Below are 19,136 nucleotides of genomic sequence, written 5' to 3'. Positions count from 1 at the left end.
CGGCCGCTCCTCCCCCGGCTCTGCGGCGAGGACCCGGCGTGCGGCCAGACGGCGGGGGCGGGGGGCGCCGCCGGGGGATGCGGCCCCGCCCAGGTGCACACACTCCCACCCCCAGGCTGCGGGTCCGGGGCTCCCGGGAGGAGAAGAGGGAAGGTCGCAGCACACCCGGGACCCAGAGCCCAGTTAAAGAGCCTGGAGCTGGGGCGCGAGACAAGCGCTCGCTGCGGGTAGGGTAGGCCACCGGAGGTTTCAGGAGTGGGTGGGCATCGGCTACCTCCCGGACTGTGAATGCCCACCGGCGGCAGAACTTGGTCCTCTGTTCTCAGGCACACAGTAGGACCACAGGACAGTTAGTGGGAAGGGTTAAACGTCTGGGGAGCCCCCTCCTCTAGGCTGGAAAGAATCCTCTGGACTCCCCTGGTGTCATGCCCTCTTCTAGGGAAATGGGTCGGGACTGGACAGTGGAGTGGATCCTTTCTCCTGGAGATCTGACCCTTTGCCCTTGAAGAAAGACCTCCAAGTCCTACGAAAGTCCTGGACAGGACCTCCACTGAATGCAGACAATAAATAGGTCATCGGTTCTCCGGAAGTACGAGCACAGCCTCTGGTCTACCCAGCCATGTTTGATGGAGATTGATTGCTGCCACTGCCAATTTTATTGCAGTCAACACAATTAGAGAGTTGAGTTCCTCTCTGCCGAAATTATCCTCCCTGCAGTCCGTCAAGACGCATGAACCCAAGTTTCAGGTTCGGTTTAACAGAGATGGAAATTAGTAAAGGGGGTAACAGTTTTCGACAACCCCACCCCCCACCCCCATTCCCAGCTCATACTTTTATGATGCGAGAGAGATGAATATTTTGAAACGTGCAGTTAATTTATCAGTAACTTTCCTCTAGTGTTGGAATATTATCTTCATTCAGTTTTTCTTAAGTCTTCAGTTCTCCTCAGCCATCATCGCGACCCATGTTTGTATGTGAACGACCACAATGAAGAAGCATGTGATAAACGTTTCGCACTGACTGCTTTTACTTCATCCTCACAATAACAGTGAGCCATTCTTCACTCTACAGATGATGAAGTTGAGGCTGTGAAACATTTGGTGATGTGCCCCCATCCCCAAAGATAGAGGTTTAGCGTTGCTAAATGGCCCCATCAGCACCAGGTTTTGAATCCGCATACTATGCTGCCCCCTACCTTCAGCAGCTTTAACAGCCAGTTCTGTTGAGCCCATCCTAGGAACAACTAAGGCAACTTGCTCCGCCAGGCACTGCTCTGGCTCCCAGTTGTGAGATGCTCAGGTCCCAGCTAAAAGAGAAGCAGTATGAAGGAGGACGGGGGCGGGGCATGGAACCCTGTTGAACGGACAAAAGGCAACCAAGGTTTGTCTCTCTTTGTAGCTCCACACTGCATGCCCCACCGCCCACCACCAACTTCACAGTTCCTCATCCCACCAGCCAGCCCCTGCCTCCCTCAGCAAATCTAGTCCACATCCTTTACAAAGGTTCCGCTTTTCTGATCAAACTATGGCACAGTAATGTCGCTGTGTGTCTTAGCTGAAGACTGGTGAGAACCTGCCTCTCTAAGTATAGTTCTCCTTAAGGGAGGGTGTCCCATTAAAAATTGGTGAGCTACTTGAAAAGATGCTTAACAGTGAAGAATTCTAAATGGCCAGTAAGCATGTGAAAACATGCTTAGCTTTCATGGAACTCGTGGGGAAAAAAAGCTCACTAATATAGATAAATTTTCAAAACTTGACCTTTCTTGTGTTTGTATGTGTGTGTCTGATGGTTGGCTCCAAGCATCCACATCTGCATTGGTCAGTTGCTGGCCAGACCTCCCAAGGGACCCACCATACCAGAAAACCTGACCTTTCTAAATGTTAAATAGATTGGGGTCCATCAGAATGTGCATACCAGGCAGCTCCTCCTCCCAGGCGGTTCAAGAGAAGTGAATGCAGAGAACCAAGAAAAGACAAGAGCATGGACCTTTTACCAATGGGTTTGTTAAAATGCAAAAGGAAGCCTTGAAGTCAGACCACAGTCCTAAGTGCATGAAGGATAAGTAGGTTTAGCCACATTCATCTAGTCAAGGATTAAGTGCAGCTTAATTCAGAGCCACTGATACACACAACATGGATAAATGTCCCAAATATTTACTTGACTCACAGAAGACAGGCCAAAAACATAATACATGTGATTTGGTTTGATTTAGATGACGTTCCAAAGTGTGAGAAGGTAATAGTTGGTGATAGGAGTTAAAACGCTGGGGGCTGGAGAGACAGCTCTGTAGTTAAGAGCACTCACTGCCCTTACTGAGGACCTGGGTTCAGTTCCCAGCACCCACACCGTGGCTGACACACACCTGCACCTCTATTGACAGAGAGGATCCATCGCCCTCTTCTGGCTTCCTTGGGGCACTGCAAGTACATGGTGCTCATACATGCAAGCAGGCACATACACATACAGATACATTTTTTTAAAATTAAAAATTTTTAAAGAAGCGAGAAAATTGCAAGTAAGTGGTAAATGATAAGAAAAAAGAGGGGTGATCTATATTTTGATCTCAGTGTGGACACAAGGGCATATACATATCTAAAACTCCAGCAGTTGTATACTTAAAAATCAGTGGAGGCGGGGGAGGTGCATGTACTGTGTGTGATACAATAAATGTTTTAATTGTAGGAAGGATTAATTAACTGGCTATAGGAAGACCTGATATGACAAGGACACTGCAGCAGGTTCAACTCTCTCAGATGGAAGAACGGCAGAGAGAACTATGCACGCCGCTATGGTTTGGACATGACGCATCCCTGAAGCTTCATTTATTAAAAGCTTGGTCCTTCGCTCAAGGCACTAATGGGAAACAGTAAAACTTTTAAGAGGTGGGGCCTAGGGGAAGAAGTTAGAGCACTGGAGGCATGATGCCCTTGAAGGGATATTGAGCCCCTGGCCTCTTCCAATCACTCTCTGCCAATGGGCTGAGATCCCTTGGGGGCGGGAGCGGGGGGAGCGGTCACATATCAGATATAATGCATATCAGATATTTACATTACAATTCGTAACAGCAGCAAAATTACAGTTACAAAGTAGCAATGAAATAATTTTACAGTTGAGGGGGCAGGGGCGTCACCACAACAGGAAGAACTGTATTAAAGGGTCACAGAGTTAGGAAGGTTGGGAGCCACTGCTCTTTGCTTCCTGGCCATCTCTACCACATGCTACCATGTGATGTAGTGTGCCAGCAAGACAAAAAGCAGTAGCTAAGGCAACTGGACCTGAATCTCTCAACTCTGGAGGTAAAAATAACCTCCTTTCCAACTGATTTTTCTCAACGTTGTCATCAAAGAAACGGAAAGCTACCACAAGCACCCTACTGTACCCCCTGATATCTGACACCTTGTCCCTCTTGCCACAAAGAAGGTATTGACTCATTTGTATGGTGTGAATGAATGAATGCTGGTGCTGCCAATAGGTGAAGCTCATATGCCAATACTATGCATTTCTCATGGCATTCAAGTCTCCTTTCCGGTCCATGCCAACACCGTGTGACTGAACCTGTTCCTTAAAGTTCCCTTGGAAACTTCATTGGATTTTCCTTCTACCTGGTTGTAGCAGGAATGGCAGGACCCTGCCTCTATGTCAACGCTGGGGGAAACGGGGGTTTTGGCGGCGCAGCCACAAAAGCATTTCCTACAGGAGGACCTAATTGAAGACTGCCTGAGAGACCAAGGATTGGTGGACAATGTTAGCCAATCAGGAACTGCTGTTTAGAAGAAACACTTTCTTGGGACCAATGGGAGCACAGGTTGAGAGCATTAAAGGAGCTTGCAGCAGTGTTCAGAGAGCTTGCTGAGGTGTTTCTCACTTGCTCCTGGAGTCTGTGCTCTTGATTCTGTGCCACCTTACCTCCAGCCCTCAAGGGCAGGTAGAATCGGGAGGCGAGTAGTCCAGGGCACAAGCAACATCCTGTCCCAACTAAAAAGATGGAGACATGTAAGTCTAAGGTTTGTGTCGCAGACTCCGTCCTCAGGGGTTCCATGATCTGTCTTCTTCATGACACAAAACTCAAGAACCATGTGTTTAATTTAATTTTGAATTATAAGTTGGTCATCCGTTAATACGTCAGTTAGGATAAATATGTGAAGTAAAAAAGTGCCTACCATAAGCAAATATATCAGTGTTACTCACGTGTATGTATAGGGCTGAGCATCATAGTTTACTAACACCAAATATATCAAAATCCCAAAGGTTGCATAGCTTATAAACTGAAAAAGATATATATTTCTTATAGTTCTGGAGGCTTGGAGGTTCAAGATGGAGGCACCAGCAGACGTGATGTCTACTGATGGTCTGTTCATCATAGATGGCACCTTCTTTGTCTTCACAAAAGAGAGAAAGCTAGAGGAAATTGACTCACTCCCTCCAGTCTTCTGTATGGACAATAATGCTATTCATGACAACAAAGTCCTCATGTCCTGACAGATTCTGCAATGGTTCTTCCTCTTATCATCAACACAGTGGGAATTAAGATTTAATGTAAATTCACACATAAATCCCAAACCAGAACACTGACGTGTTTATATTATCATAGCTTTTACTAGCATTATGCCTACAACAGTCTATTAGATAGATAGATAGATAGATAGATAGATAGATAGATATAGGGTTTTATTGCTGTGAAGAGACATCATGACCAAGGCAACTCTTATAAAAGCAAATATTTAATTAGGACTGGCTTAGAGGTCCAGAGGTTCAGTCTGTTATCATCATGGTGGGAAGCATGGCATCATGCATTCAGACATAGTGCGGGAGGAGCCAAGAGTTCTACATATTGATCGGAAGACAGCCAGGAGGAGATATTCATCCACACTGGACAGAGCCTGAGCATAGAACAGCTTAAAGCCCACCTATACAGTGGCACACCTCCTCCAGCAAGGCCATACCTTCTCCAATAAGGCCATCTGTTTTTACCTTTTCTGGGTATCTTCAAATGCTCCTCTAAGATTTTTTCAGACCAGAAGCCAGGGAGAAAGGCTCTCAGACTGTTTCCTTTCTTCCACTCCAGAAGCCTTGCATCTAAGGTTTCAGAGTACAAAACAAGTTGTCTGTTTGGATAAAGAGAAGAAGAAGAAGAAAAAAGAAAGAAAGAAACTACAGGAATATGTTTGTGAAATCAGAAAGGCCACACAGTCCTGGGTAGACACCGAGTGATACTGGCCCTGTTCCTGCACACTCTTTTATGTGTAAGTGGAGCTGGCACAAAGAACCAGAGTATAGCTAGTGACCACCACATGACTACACATGACTTTGAGGTACCTGAATTACTCTTCTGAGCTTTCAAATATCCGGCTGGTAGGAAACCAGAGAGTGACAACGTAACAGTTATTGAAAGCAAAGTAGCTCTTCTGGGTAGCCTCTGAGGAAGAAGGGCAGGCAACCCATGGGCAGGAATGAAGGCAGCCTGTGGGATCTAGGAGAAAACTTGGGTGTCACCTAGTAAACATCATACTGATGGCTCAGAGGAACCTCACCCACTTCAGCCTCGAGATCTGTGCCTCTGAGAAGACCCTGGCCCCAGTGGGTACCTTGATTGCAGCCTAAGGTGAAAATATGAGCAGATCATCAAGCCAGGGCAGACTTCTACAGAGCTGTGAGCTCATCCATGATTAACATTCTCTTAGGTCACTGACCTGGTGGCAACTTGTTACTCGGCAATAAAGACCAATATAAAATAAGTTAGCATATAAAGATATTGTTCTGACTCCTTGATACCCAGTGCTTCCCTCCATCCATCCTCCTAATCATCTCCCAAAAGGAGAAGGAAGATAAGGTGAAGCCCTAAATATGTAGCCTATAAGATGTCAGCTATAAAGACATTCAGCCAGCTCCTAAATCAATTGCTATTGATTCCCAGAGCCCCGGCCTACTCCTGCTGATGGGAGGAGATTGATTTGTTTGTAGTGAGAAGTAGACCCTAGATGCAGAAAACAACACCTAAGAAAGCTTAACCATTCTATTTAAGACTTTATGTTATTAAACTTTGGGTTACCATAACAAAATATCAGAGATAATCAAGTTAACAAGACAGAAGGTTTATCTTGACTCACAGTTTTATAGATGGCCCATAAATCATCTGACCTGGTGTTTCCAGGCTGATCCAAGGCCACACATTGTGACAGGAATTCGTGGTAGAATTCTTTGTTCATGTCATGACAGATAGGAGTCAAAGAGTAGGAGAGAGACATTGGCTTTTCACAATTCCCCTAGCAGGCAAAGCCTCAGTCAGTCAGTCAGTCAGTCTGTCTGTCTGTCTCTCTCTGTCTCTCTGTCTCTCTGTCTCTCTCTCTGTCTCTCTCTCTCTCTGTCTCTCTCTCTCTCTCTTTCTCCCCCCCCCCTCACACACACACACACACACACACACACACACACATTCTTACCTTTTACAGGTTCCATCACCTGCCAATGGTTGCAACCAAACACACAGGCCACTGAGAAATGTTCCAGATTCAAACTATAACAGAGCCTGTGATTTAAAAAAAAAGAAAAGAAAAGAAAAGAAAAGAAAAGAAAAGAAAAGAAGGAGAAAACTGGGAATCAGAAACCTCAACTCTGTCATTAACTAATATGTAGATATAGGTGCATTATCTCTGCATGAGGCTTGTAGCAACTAGAGTTTAAGCAGACCCCTTCAATTCACTTAACCATTGAAGGAGAAATAAATACATTTAGAAGCAAGGCCAATTTTGTTTTTGTTCGTTTGTTTGTTTTGTTTTTTCAAGACGGAGCTATTCCTTGTAAGAGCCCCAGCCTCCTGAAATTCATTTTGTAGTCCAGGTTGGCCTTGAACCCACAGTGATCCTCAAGCCTGGGTTTAAAAGTGTGAGTCACCACTGCCTGGCTCTTCAAGGGCAAGTCTTGTTCATGCCAAAACTCTTAAGTAGCCAATTTGTCCTCAGCTGACCGCGCTTCTCATTTAAAGCACAAGCTAGTAGCTCTGTGTTTTCATCAAGTTTGGAATTTCCAGAGTATTGTCCAAAAGGGTAAACCACTCTCAGAAATGTCTGTAACTACATTCTTCTCCAGTGGGTTTTCAACTTCCTCAAACACCTTTCCAAGAGCAGCCCTGGCCACTAGGGAGCCTTATTGAGTTTGGGAAGTTTGGTCAGACATTGAGCCAAGGCCTGAGTTTGGTGTGGTTTCTAGGAACTTGACTTGCTGTTTTGTACAGGCAGAGAAGCTGCAATCTTCTGTCATTTGGGTCCTCCAGCTTTTCCAAGCCTGCCAGCCATGGCTTTGCCGGCCTGTCTCCATGCACTTCCCATCTCTGTCATTCTTCCCATTGTCCTCTGAACACTTGCAGTTGACCAGCCCCCTCTTTATACTATGACCCCCTCACAGTTGGCGCAATGTCATGACTGGGTACTACTCTGTATAAAATGTAATAAATATACTCTGTATAAAATCTCACCTTGGTGGACATGGCAGCTTTGTTTATACAAACATTTCCATGATTCGTCTCAGGAGTCAGTCTTAGCCTCTAACCACTGAAAGCCCAAAGTCCATCTTTAGAATTCTTTTGTTTACAAAAACCAAGGTACAGGGCTGGCAAGATGGCTCAGTGGGTAACTGCCACACAGGACCAATGATCCAAGTTGCTTCCCAGAACCCACATAAAGGTAGAAGAACAGGAAAGAACGACCTCCACAGGTTTGACATGGCATTTGCCCATTTCCACAATAATAACTGATTAATTAATTTAAAGAAAACATTTAGTTTTTAAAATGTCAAGGCACCCTTTAAACTGAGGCTGGGAGAGAATCTCTTGGCTCTGGCGTTCTCTCTCTCTCTCTCTCTCTCTCTCTCTCTCTCTCTCTCTCTCTGTCTCTCTCTCTCTCTTTCTCTGGTGTGTGTGTGTGTGTGTGTGTGTGTAATGTATGTTATGTGTGTGATGTGTAGTGTGTGTGGTGTATATATGGTGTGTGTGGTTGTGGTGGGTATTGTGTGTTTGCGTATTGTGTACACAAGAGGTTTCTCAGGTGCCACTTACTTTTCTGTTACTGTTGCTTTGTTTTTGTTTTATTTTGTCTTTTGAGACAGTGTCATGGGCCTAGAGTTCTCCAAGTGATTGGCCAGTAACCACCAAGGCCTCCCATCTGTCTCCACATCCCCAATGCTGGCATTATAAGTATATGCACAAGGTCTAGCATTTTTACATAAGTTCAGGCAATCCAACCCAGGTCCCATGTTTGCATAGCACACCCAGGAAGTTTCCACCTTTCCATCTCTATTCCTGCTCAGCCAATCTCCACTGGGTTTGATTCCCAGCTTGGACCTCCCTGTGGGTACCTCCAGTTGCTCTCATCTCCTCCCTGCAGGCAGATTGGCATACCTGATGAATAAACACTTTCTTCCTAAGAAGCCTGGCAGGAAGGTTGTGGGAGAATTCAAACCTGGAAGGGAATCCCACATTCACCCAAGATCTAACCACCAAGGCAGGAAGTAAGAGCTGTAAGGGATCAGGGCCAAGTTCTTTTCTGACCCTTGCCTAACCCATTCCTGGAAGAAACACACACACACACACACACACACACACACACACACACACACACACGAGGGCAGTTGGAATGCTGGTTAGGAGGGGCAGAGGCTACTCCTGGTACACCTGTCCTGTTCAAAGGCATGGAATCAACACCACCCACCTGTCCCGAGAAGGAGCAGCCTCTCCACAGATATGTAGCCACTTACTATCACAAAGGACACATTTTATCAAAGCATCAAGAATTGACACAAATTCCAAAACTGAGCAGCAGTCTGTTCTGCTGATGTAGCAATCCATGTTTAACTGTTTCTTCTCTGTAATTAGGCACACACAAACATTTGTTTAAAATGGGTAATTTAATGCAAAAAAATTTGTTGGCTACAGTACTAGAGACTGAAAAGTTTAAATACCAAGGTGCTGGTAAGTCCAGCGTCTGATGAATTCCTTCCTTGTTTCAAAGCCCACACCATCTTGCTGCATCTTCACTCCTTCGGGGCCAAGGGCACTCCCACAGCCTCTTCCATAAGAGCGAAACCTATCAGGATTCCAGAAACCTTTAGGACATAATCGGATCCTTAACTGGGCTTCCTTAAAGTCAGTTCCTGTACTCACTGAGAACACGCAGGACATCTGCCACACCACCCTGAACATCCCAGTCTCACAGGCTTAGAAGCAGGGTGGAGCTTGGTTGGTAGTGGGACAGTGGGATCCAGAGCCCTGCATTTGCTCAATATTTGTCTCTCCACAAAGATCAGGAATTCTTGGAAGGTCACTGACGCTACGTTAAGGGTAGTGATGATCAAGATGAGCCTAGTATATCTGTGACTGGCAGAAAATGTTCAGTACACTGTAATTTATCGCTAAATAAAACAAGGAGCTCATTCTAACCAAACTGTATTTCAGAAATGAATGTCCATTTTAATACACTGCACACACTGAGTCCATAAGAGATTATGAACCCATACTTAATTCCAGATGAGAGTTAACAATTTTTCCTAAACCAATATCTCCAAGTTATATAAACAACATAAAATAATTAGGGTAATCTTGAAATATAGTCAGCAATTATGTCCTTGTAAAATTTTAGGGGGAAACGTTGACACTGTGAGGACAAAGTGACTCCAAGAGTAAGGGAAAGACACATGGACACATGGTAACTAAACGAAACTTGTATAAACAACTTTTAAAACGAAAGTGCTCTTACCATATGATCCTGCATCTGCTTCTCATTATTTACCCAAAGCATCCGAGTGTTTACCATAGCTTTATTCGTAATTGCAAAAACTTGGAAGCATCCAGGATGTACTTACTCCACAGGTAAATGGGATCTAAACTATATCGCATCGGACAATGGAATACGAAGATGGAGAGAGAAGTCCATATCACTAAGTGAAAGGACAGATAGAATGTCTGTGCAACTCCAACTAAGACATTCCGGAAAAGGCCGAGCTATGAAGACAGAAAGGAAATGCGTAGGGGAGAAAAGAAGAGAAATTTTCGTGAATGCCAGAGGTCAGGGCATGGGAGGGCTGAATGGGCACAACCCAGAAGGCTTGCGGGCACAAAATGAAATACTAGTCTAAAAAAGACAGAAGCTCCTGGGTCCATGTGGATGCTATAGATAAGAATCTTGTGGTAAAAGAACCCGGACCTGACAGAAGGTTGCAGTGGAGTGCAGGCAGCTGCTTGGTTACCTGGCAGTGCATGGCTATGGGGTGGGGCAGTCAGCTTTGGAACCCCCAACTGGCCTCAGAAAACGACCCGCCCCTGCCAGCATCAGAATGTGCTGATGAAAGAAGGCAGACCACTGATCACCCCATAGTGCAGTTCACTGGGCAACAAAGACCAATGCTAAAACATCCAAAACTTCCAGGGCCCACTGGTCCTTATAGTTTTTTAAAATTATGAAATGTGCCATGGAATAAAAGCATCACAGCACCTGTATCACCAGCAAATCAAAATAAGACTGATACTGTGCCTCGTGTTCTTGTTTTTATTGTTTTTTAGCTAGCTGCGGATGCCTGGTTGTGCGCGTGTGTGTAGTAACAAGCCACACGAGGGCGCCAGGTGTCCTCGAGCTGGCACTTGAACGCCGAGAAAACAACTTGGGTCCTCCTCAGCAGAAGCAGTGTGCACCCTTAACCATTGAACATCTCTATAATCCCTAAGTTTTCTTTTCAAAAAAAAAAAAGAAAATTTTTTTTGAGCCAGACATGATGACACACACCTTCAATACCACAATTCAGAAGGCAGAAGCAGGCAGATCTCTGTGAGTTCAAGGCCAGTCTGATCTACATAGTGAGTTCCAGGACAACCCAAAACTTTGTAGAGAGACCCTGTCTCGAAAGGGGAGTTGGGGGGAATGGGCATGTGAATAGATGGCTCAGCAGTTAAGGGCACTGGTTGCTATTCCAGATAACTTGGGTTCAAATCCCAGCACCCAGGTGGCAGATCACAGCTAACAGTAACTCCAGTTCTAGGGGATCCAATGCCCTCTTCTGGATTCTGCATGTGTCAAGCACGCACCTGATGTACAGACTTACATGTGGCCCAACAAGAGAGATACCATGCCTGGTACTGGACACCTAACTAATCAGTGCTAGTGAAATCATGGCTATTGGAGGAGAATTTAGAGCCACAAGTTACTAAACTTTAACAAGTATCTATAAACATGTTTTCTTATGCCCCCGGGTAAGTGTGGGCTTCACCCCTTGTCAAGGAAATTTCTTTTTAGAACAGATAGACCACTACAGAAAACTACGACCAATCAATATTCAGAGATGTAAGCCCAGATCCAATGGAGATATCTACAGAACACTTCGACTCACACCTAAGGCTCAGGGAACATTGTGGAAGAGGGGGTGGGAAGACATTAAGAGCCTTAGGATCAGGGAGTTTGCTGTAAGATTGCATTCCCTAGTAACATCAGAAGCCACACCTGTAAAGTCTCCCTGCCAGGACTGTCCAAACGAGGGCTGAACAAGGATGACACCAATAGACATGCCAAGCCACACAGGGAAGAGCCCACAAGGTCTCAGCCCTACACGCAGAACTATAAGCCATTGAGGCAAGCTGAGAGCGAGAGAGGCGGTCCTCCCCAGGAGATTGCACATCAGCTGGTTGTCCAGTGCCAAATGATTAGCCCTGAAAACATACGTGCAAGTAACACAGCATACATACAAGCAACTCAACAGGTTATATTCAGAGGTATATGAGTATGTACAAATACATGTGTGCAAGCGATCACAAGCGATGAGAATAAGCCATGAATGAGTTTGAAGGGGAGCAGGGAGGACATACGGGAGAGTTTGGAGGGAAGAGAAGGAAGGGAGAAATGTGTCATTAAAAGATAATCTCAAAAATAAAGAGCAAGGGCTGGAGAGATGGCTCAGCGGTTAAGAGCACTGACTGCTCTTCCGAAGGTCCTGAGTTCAAATCCCAGCAACCATATGGTGGCTCACAACCATCCGTAATGAGATCTGATGCCCTCTTCTAGTGTGTCTGAAGACAGCCACATTGTACTTACACATAATAAATAAATAAACCTTTAAAATAATAAACAGCAAAAAATGTACTTGACACAAAAAGTGATAAAATAATTTTTTAAAAGTCAAAAGAATGAACAAATTGAAATTTGAAAGAGAGAAAACTTCAAGAGCAGCTAAAACCTTTCTTTCTTTGCAAGGAAATATGGGCGTGTAGGTTGTGTGTACTGGGCTCTTAGTGCACATTTTCCCACCCAGGAACAATCTAAAATGTAGCTTTGTAGTTTTAACTTATGCAAATGGTATCATACAGTACATGTGGCTCCCGTCTTGCTCTGTGTCACTAGGACAGATCTGAGGTATTTTCCACCGAGAGATGAAGAATGCCCTTTTAATTATTGGGGGGAGCTACAGGCTCATTTCAGGTAGCCCTCTACTAGAACAGCAATAAACATTCAAATAGCCCTTGCCCCGCACCATTCTAGGGTAGCTCAGAGCCACCTTCTTGTGCTCCTCCTGACTCCACCCCCATAATGCTGGGGTCAGAGGTGTGTGTGTCAAGAAACAGACAAATTCATTCTTGTCTTTCCACAAGGTAAGAATTCACTGAATGACAGTAAGTTCACAAGTTTAAAGATTTTAACATTTCGTGTATCATGCGTGTTTTGCCTGCATGTATTTGTGTGTACCTACTCCCTGTGTACCTAGTGTCTGCAGAGGCCAGAAAGGGGCCTCAGATTCTGTGGGAGGGGAGTTACAGATAGTTGTGAACTGCCATATGGGAGCTGGGAATCGAACCTGAGTCCTCTCAGAAAGTCGCCAGTGGTCTTAGCCACAGAGCCATGTCTCCAACTCCATGACAAGGCTTTAATACGCCTATGTGCCCTACAGTCTCAGTTCATCCTAATGAATCTATGTAATAACACACTCTCTCCTCCCAAGGACAAGCCACTTGTCAGTCCGAGCTGCACGGTTGGTGCTAAAGAGACGGGGACCTTCCCTTATCCACCAGATGTACAATCACTCTCCAGCCTCGAAATGAAGGGGGGAAAAAAGCTCCTGGTAAAATGGAAATGGAAAGACCCCAGTGACTCAGAGCAGTCACAGTGACCTCTCAACAGGGAGCCACACCTGGTTCAGCAGTGCAGGGAATCCAGCCACAGCCTTGCGCAGGCTAGGCAGTCACTCATCAACTAAACCTCCCCCTCCCCCTGTATACAGCCCGATGATATGATATATAACCTGCTATGATACCTCCGAGAAAACAAGTCACAGAGAAGTTAAGCAAATTCCTCAAGGGCACACAGCCAATATCTGAATCAGTGCTATCTTTTAAACAATTATACGATGCTAAGGAAGTTTTTTCCAGTTTTCCATTATTATGAAGAGTACTACATCAACATCTTAGAATGGAGCTCCTTGTGTAAATACGAGGCTTTCCAAGGCAGACAACACAGATGGAACTTCTAGGCTTCAGTGTAACTTCCCAGCTAGTACAGCAAGCTGACCAATGACCCCCAGAGATAGCCCTGCCCTATTCTGCACAACCTGTGGATGTTATTTTTACTTACCTATGGAAAGGAATTCTGAAGTTGTTTTTAACTTGGAGACTTTGACATGAGATTAGCCTGGATTATCTGGATGGGCCCAAAATAATCATGAGGGTCATAATAGGAAAGAAACAGGAGAATCAGAGTCACACACACACACACACATACACACACACACACACACATCATATGATGATGGAAAGAGTGATTTAGGGAGACAGATGGAAAATGCTAGAAGCTAGCTTTGAATATGCAGGAGGAACTCATGAGCTAAGAAATGCAGGCATGTTCCAGAAGAATCAAAAACTGGTAGAAAAGAAAGCCTAAGAGAAAACTCTAAACTTGACATGGTGATTGTTAAGCGCTCTGGGGCTGGTGAGAAGGCTCAGCGGGTAAGAGCATTAACTGCTCTTCCGAAGGTCCTGAGTTCAAATCCCAGCAACCACACGGTGGCTCACAACCATCCGTCACAAGATCCGATAGCTGTCTGAAGACAGCTACAGTGTACTTAGATATAATAATAAATAAATCTTTTTAAAAAATTGTTAAGCACTCTGAACGGTGTGATATTTTACATTATTTGTAAACCAATATATTAGCCTGGTACTGTTTTTAAGAGGCTGGTGGAAGACACCGACTGCAAGGTCAAAAACAAAGGATAACGTGCTCCGTCCGCAGCAACAGCCACATCAGCATTGTCGCAGCAATACTCTGTGTTCCAGCTTCCATAGAGCAACGGGAAGTGGGCCAGAGGGCACCTGCACACACACAGGGGAGGTATTAACAAGCTCTGGGCTCGAGGCCTTTGTTCCGATCAGCGAGCATGCCTGAGCTCTGCTTCAGCAGAAGATATCTTTTAAATGTTCAAAGTCTGCTGTCGAATACACAACTAGTCTTCAAAAACAACTGCTCCTAAACAAAGCTATCACAGGCTGACTTGCAAGACACCCTGACGTGTGAAGGCCAAGGGAGAATCATCTCCAAACCTTAGCTTACTCCTTTCTCCCATGCTTGGTTTTTAATGCTGCATATAAAGTTCTTAAATCATATGGTATTGCTCTGTGTGCTTTTAAGCCCTGTCTAGTCTAGTTAATATACATTTCACCTTTTCCCCTTTTAGGACACTGTCAAAACTCAAGTTGATTCCTTGAAGCTTTAGTCTACCACACTGAACCAGCAGCAGTGTCTCACTGTGTCAGTGGATCACATTGCACTCATCCAGTCTCCACTGACTGACAGGAAACAGAACAAAAACTAACCACAGAGATTGCTCAGTGGTTAAGTGAACTTAGAATCAATTCCCAGCTCCACCTGGAGACTCACAACTAGTTATAACCTCAGTCCCAGAGGATCTGACATCCCCTCTGACCTCTATAGGCACTGCACAATATGGTGTACAGATATTTATGCAGCCAAAACACCCATACACATAAAATAAAAATGAAGGTGGGGGAAACCCACAACAAAGCATGAATGCAATGAGGATCTTCTTTGTACCCAAGTGTGACAGTTTTTACTAGTATCTTATTAGAATGAGATTTCTGTGCCTTAAGATGTGTTCATCCTCAGTTTTAAAAAATTTATTGACAATTATTACAATGTTTGTGTTTGTGTGTGTGTGTGTGTGTGTGTGCACTACAGTTGTAGAAGAAATTTAATCCCACAACAAAGTAGCTCTGGCAAAGGATCACATTTAAAGATATGAGCCAGTCAGGTTGCAGACACACCCTGGATCTGGCTGGAATACAGACACACTCAGTACACACCTTTAATCTCTAACAGTGAAGGGAAGGTTAGTTTGTAGAAGGAAAAAGCCATATTTGAAAGTGACATCTAATTGAGGGGCAGACAAAGTGATGAATCAGAGAAAGATTTGACAGAATGAGTCACAGACAGGCTACACCCAACTCACACAAGAACAGCAGAGGAAGAGAGGTTACTTGGGAGCGGGGGTACAGCTTTACCAGAACAATTTTACAGAGACAGGTTACAGAGAGGACAAACTAGACACAGGTGAAGACAGAATGAGCTAGAGAATGAGAAGGAAACAGAAGATTAGAACATATTAGAACATATTGCCAAAGTTAGTACAAGGCTAGGCAGAGCAATATAGTCAGAATCCAAGAGAAGCCAGATTGAATCACTCAACTTGAAACACCAGACAGTACAATTGATTGTAAGGAGGATAGAAGGCTCCAGGCCTAGACCTAGGGGTAGTTAGAACAGAAAAGGAAATGTTCTGGGCTCAACCCAAGCCATCTACTCACACAGCTTGGATATGGCTCTCATTTCATCACTTCATCTGAGGAAATAAAAGCGATGTTTACACGCTGTGCACATGTGGAGATCACAGAACAACTTTTGGGAGTCAGTTCTCTTCTTCCATTGTGGTTCCTAGGGACGGAACTCTGGTTGCCAGGTTTGCGTTCCAACAAGTGCTTTTACCCAAAGAGCATCTCACTGGCCCTCACCCTGCTTTTTTGTTTTTCTAAGCATAATCTTGATCAAATTAAAATTTTAGCCGCCATTCATATACAGCATCAATCTTTCCTACCAGCAACCTTCTTTTTTTGTGTAACATTCTCCTCCTACCTATTCAATAAGGGGGAATGTGTAACCTAAGCCAAGGGTTTCATTGTATGGTTCAAGGTCAGAGGAAGGACTACAAGGTTAGTTTGTTGAGAGAGATGCCTCAAACTAGATTAGTAATTCTGGGTGTCTCCTTCAGAGTGCACCCAGGGATCGTTTCTTATTCTACCACTGAGATGGTTGCCAGTGAAGCCCTTTTCGGTCAACTGTCTGCCCCTATGTAAGAACTCTGGTTGAGAAAGCATGAGAAAGCAGAGGACAGGGCAAGTGGACAGAGAGATGAATGAGGACAAAGAAAAGGGAGGAGACCTGGTCGTGGTGGCACACACCTTTAATCCAAGTGCTCAGAGGGCAGAGTCAAGCAGATCTCTGTGAGTTCAAGGCCAGCCTGGCCTACAGAGGGAGTCCCAGGACAGCTAGGGCTACACAGAGAAACACTATCAAAAAACATTAAAAGGGGAGGAGAGGAGGAGGAAAAAAAAGAATGAACAAGCCTTTGGTTTTCTTCCCCTTAAATTCTGAGAACAGACTCAGTCAAGTAAACAAGAAAAGTGTCTCATTGGCAGTATTAGGAAGGCTTTGTTGCCAAAAGTTTCAAAGGATGTAAAGGCATCATGAAATCAGCATGATTCCAAGACTACCTATTAAAATAAGAAACCAGGTAGCTTGCTTTGCAAAACGAAGATCAAACCTCCAGCGGTGGCTTTCATTCCCAAGCATCAAGTATCACACAGCTTAACTCCAACTTCTTCTCCAATTTTAAACCATTTGAAGTCCACCAGTAAAGAAAAGGTAAATAGATTAAGGTGTTATTTTTAATTTCATTTCATTTCATTTCATTGTGGATACCGAGGCAGGTTTCCATGTGACACAGGGTAGCCCATGAGACTAGTGGTCAAGTCTGCCAAAGCTGGTCCTCTGGGATGGGCATAGACCAAAGACACTGTTACAAAGTCTCTTAGTTAGGGTTTTATTGCTATGACGAGATACCATGACCACAACAACTCTGTAAAGGAAAACATTCAATTTGGGACTGGCTTACAGTTTCAAAGGTTTAGTCCATTATCATCATGGCAGGAAACATAGCCGTGTGCAGGCCGGCATAGTGCTGGAGAGGTAACTGAGAGATCTACATCATGATATGAAGACAGCAGAAGGAAACTGCATGCCACACGGGATGTTACTTGAGCATATATGACCTCAAAGCCCACCCGCATAGTGACTCACTTCCTCCAACAAGGCCATACCTCCTAACAGAGCTACTCCATATGACCAAGCATTCAAACACATGTCTATGGGGGCTATACCTATTCAAACCACCACACAAGGAGTAGTGAAATCAAGACAGAATGCATATCCCAAGTAGAAGAGTTTCTGAGCTCTATGAACAGGACTCTATGCCATCAAAACAATAGGGAAGAGTATCTAGGTTTTTGGGTTTACCTTGTTGAGACCTTGTCACTAGAAACAGGGAGCTTTCTGGAAATCTCTTTAGTCCAGAGCAGAAAATGTCCGGTCCAGTCCTCTAAAGTCAGGTATAGTGACACACTTGGAGGGGACCTAAAACTGTAGTGTCACAAGATCCAGGGCAGCCTAAATTATGTACCTTGGCTAGACCCCGCCTTCCCTCCTCCAATATATGTGTATATGTATGTGTATACATATATATACATATACATATATGTGTATATATGTGCATGTACATGTATATATACATATGTGTGTATGTATATGCACCTGTACATGTATATGTATAATTAGTTTGAATGGGTGAGTGGCCGGACTATAACTTTGTCTGAAGCTGTGAACAGTATCTGATGACCTCTCTCTCTTCTGCATCTCTCTCATCCTTTCAGTTTAACAAGCCTGTGCTTTCCTAGGACAAAGCACCCTTCCACATCACACTTCTAATTATCTCTTAAGATTCATGAACAGATCCTTTTATTGAGTTCCTCTGTTTTAATTAATATCGTTCATAGGGGTTCAATAAGAATCCATCTTTCTTTTTGTCAAGATGTAATTGGACAAATTGGTCATGATCAAACCACTTGCCTTTCTGTAGTGTTGTGTCTGAGTGAATTTCATTTGACTGAGTGTGACGAGCATCACTGAAGGACAAAGGTTATATGTTGGGTACAGTCTTTATGCCTCTAGGGCCTGGTCTGTGCTAAAGGCTGGATACCTGTGGGGAACAGCTGGGGGTATTGGAAGTTTGCTTTGAAAGGCAATATGCGCTGGGTGGTAGTGGCAGCGGCGGCGCACGCCTTTAATCCCAGCACTTGGGAGGCAGAGGCAGGTGGATTTCTGAGTTCGAGGCCAGCCTGGTCTACAGAGTGAGTTCCAGGACAGCCAGAGCTATACAGAGAAACCCTGTCTCAAAAAAAAAACAAAAACAAAAACAAAAAACAAAAAAAACAAAAAGAAACAAAAACAAAAAAAAGAAAGGCAATACGCAGGGCATGGGGTGCATATTGACATCAGAACACAGCAAGCAGAAGCGCTGTGTGGGTAGCTGGGATCTAACCCAAGTCTTCAGGTTCAATAACAAGAATCTTTACCTGCTGGCCGTCTTTGCCACCCTGACCTGCTGTACCTCACCAACTCCGATATGCTTCAGGAAACATCTTCAATTATGGTCTCTGTAGCCCTTTGGAGAGGGTTCCTGCCACTGCGGTGCATGTGGCTATTGGAAAGACAATGAAGTGTGACTTGCCCTTAGGGAGGTTCACACTCAACTGGCTCCAGTGGGCCTTATTCCTTCCCGAGGGGCGGGGGGGGGGGGACTTGCTCTCTACCTTGAATGTGTGCTGAAAAGAACAACTCGGGTGCTGGGGGAGACATTGTGGACCAGTGTCCCCATCCTCATTTACTAGTGAGAACCATATGCATCTCTCGATGAGTTCCTGTACTTGGACATTCCCTCAGCATGTTGCTACAGCTGGCCAAGCTGCCAGTGGGCTTCTGACTTCTAGC

The 19,136-nt window shown here is 44.6% G+C and overlaps 1 long non-coding RNA gene across 1 annotated transcript; it reads right to left on the bottom strand.

Moving 5' to 3' along the window:
- Positions 1 to 8,920: 8,920 nt before the first annotated feature.
- Positions 8,921 to 15,952, bottom strand: LOC116087704. The gene is made up of 3 exons (XR_004117569.1): positions 15,842 to 15,952; positions 13,596 to 13,661; positions 8,921 to 9,074 (listed from the first exon to the last, which is right to left on the bottom strand). It is a non-coding gene; the product is annotated as an uncharacterized LOC116087704 (long non-coding RNA).
- Positions 15,953 to 19,136: the final 3,184 nt, after the last annotated feature.

The sequence above is a fragment of the Mastomys coucha genome, unplaced genomic scaffold (assembly GCF_008632895.1).
Source record: "Mastomys coucha isolate ucsf_1 unplaced genomic scaffold, UCSF_Mcou_1 pScaffold13, whole genome shotgun sequence".
In the NCBI taxonomy this organism is placed as follows: domain Eukaryota; kingdom Metazoa; phylum Chordata; class Mammalia; order Rodentia; family Muridae; genus Mastomys; species Mastomys coucha.
This window is presented reverse-complemented; position numbering and strand designations above follow the sequence as displayed.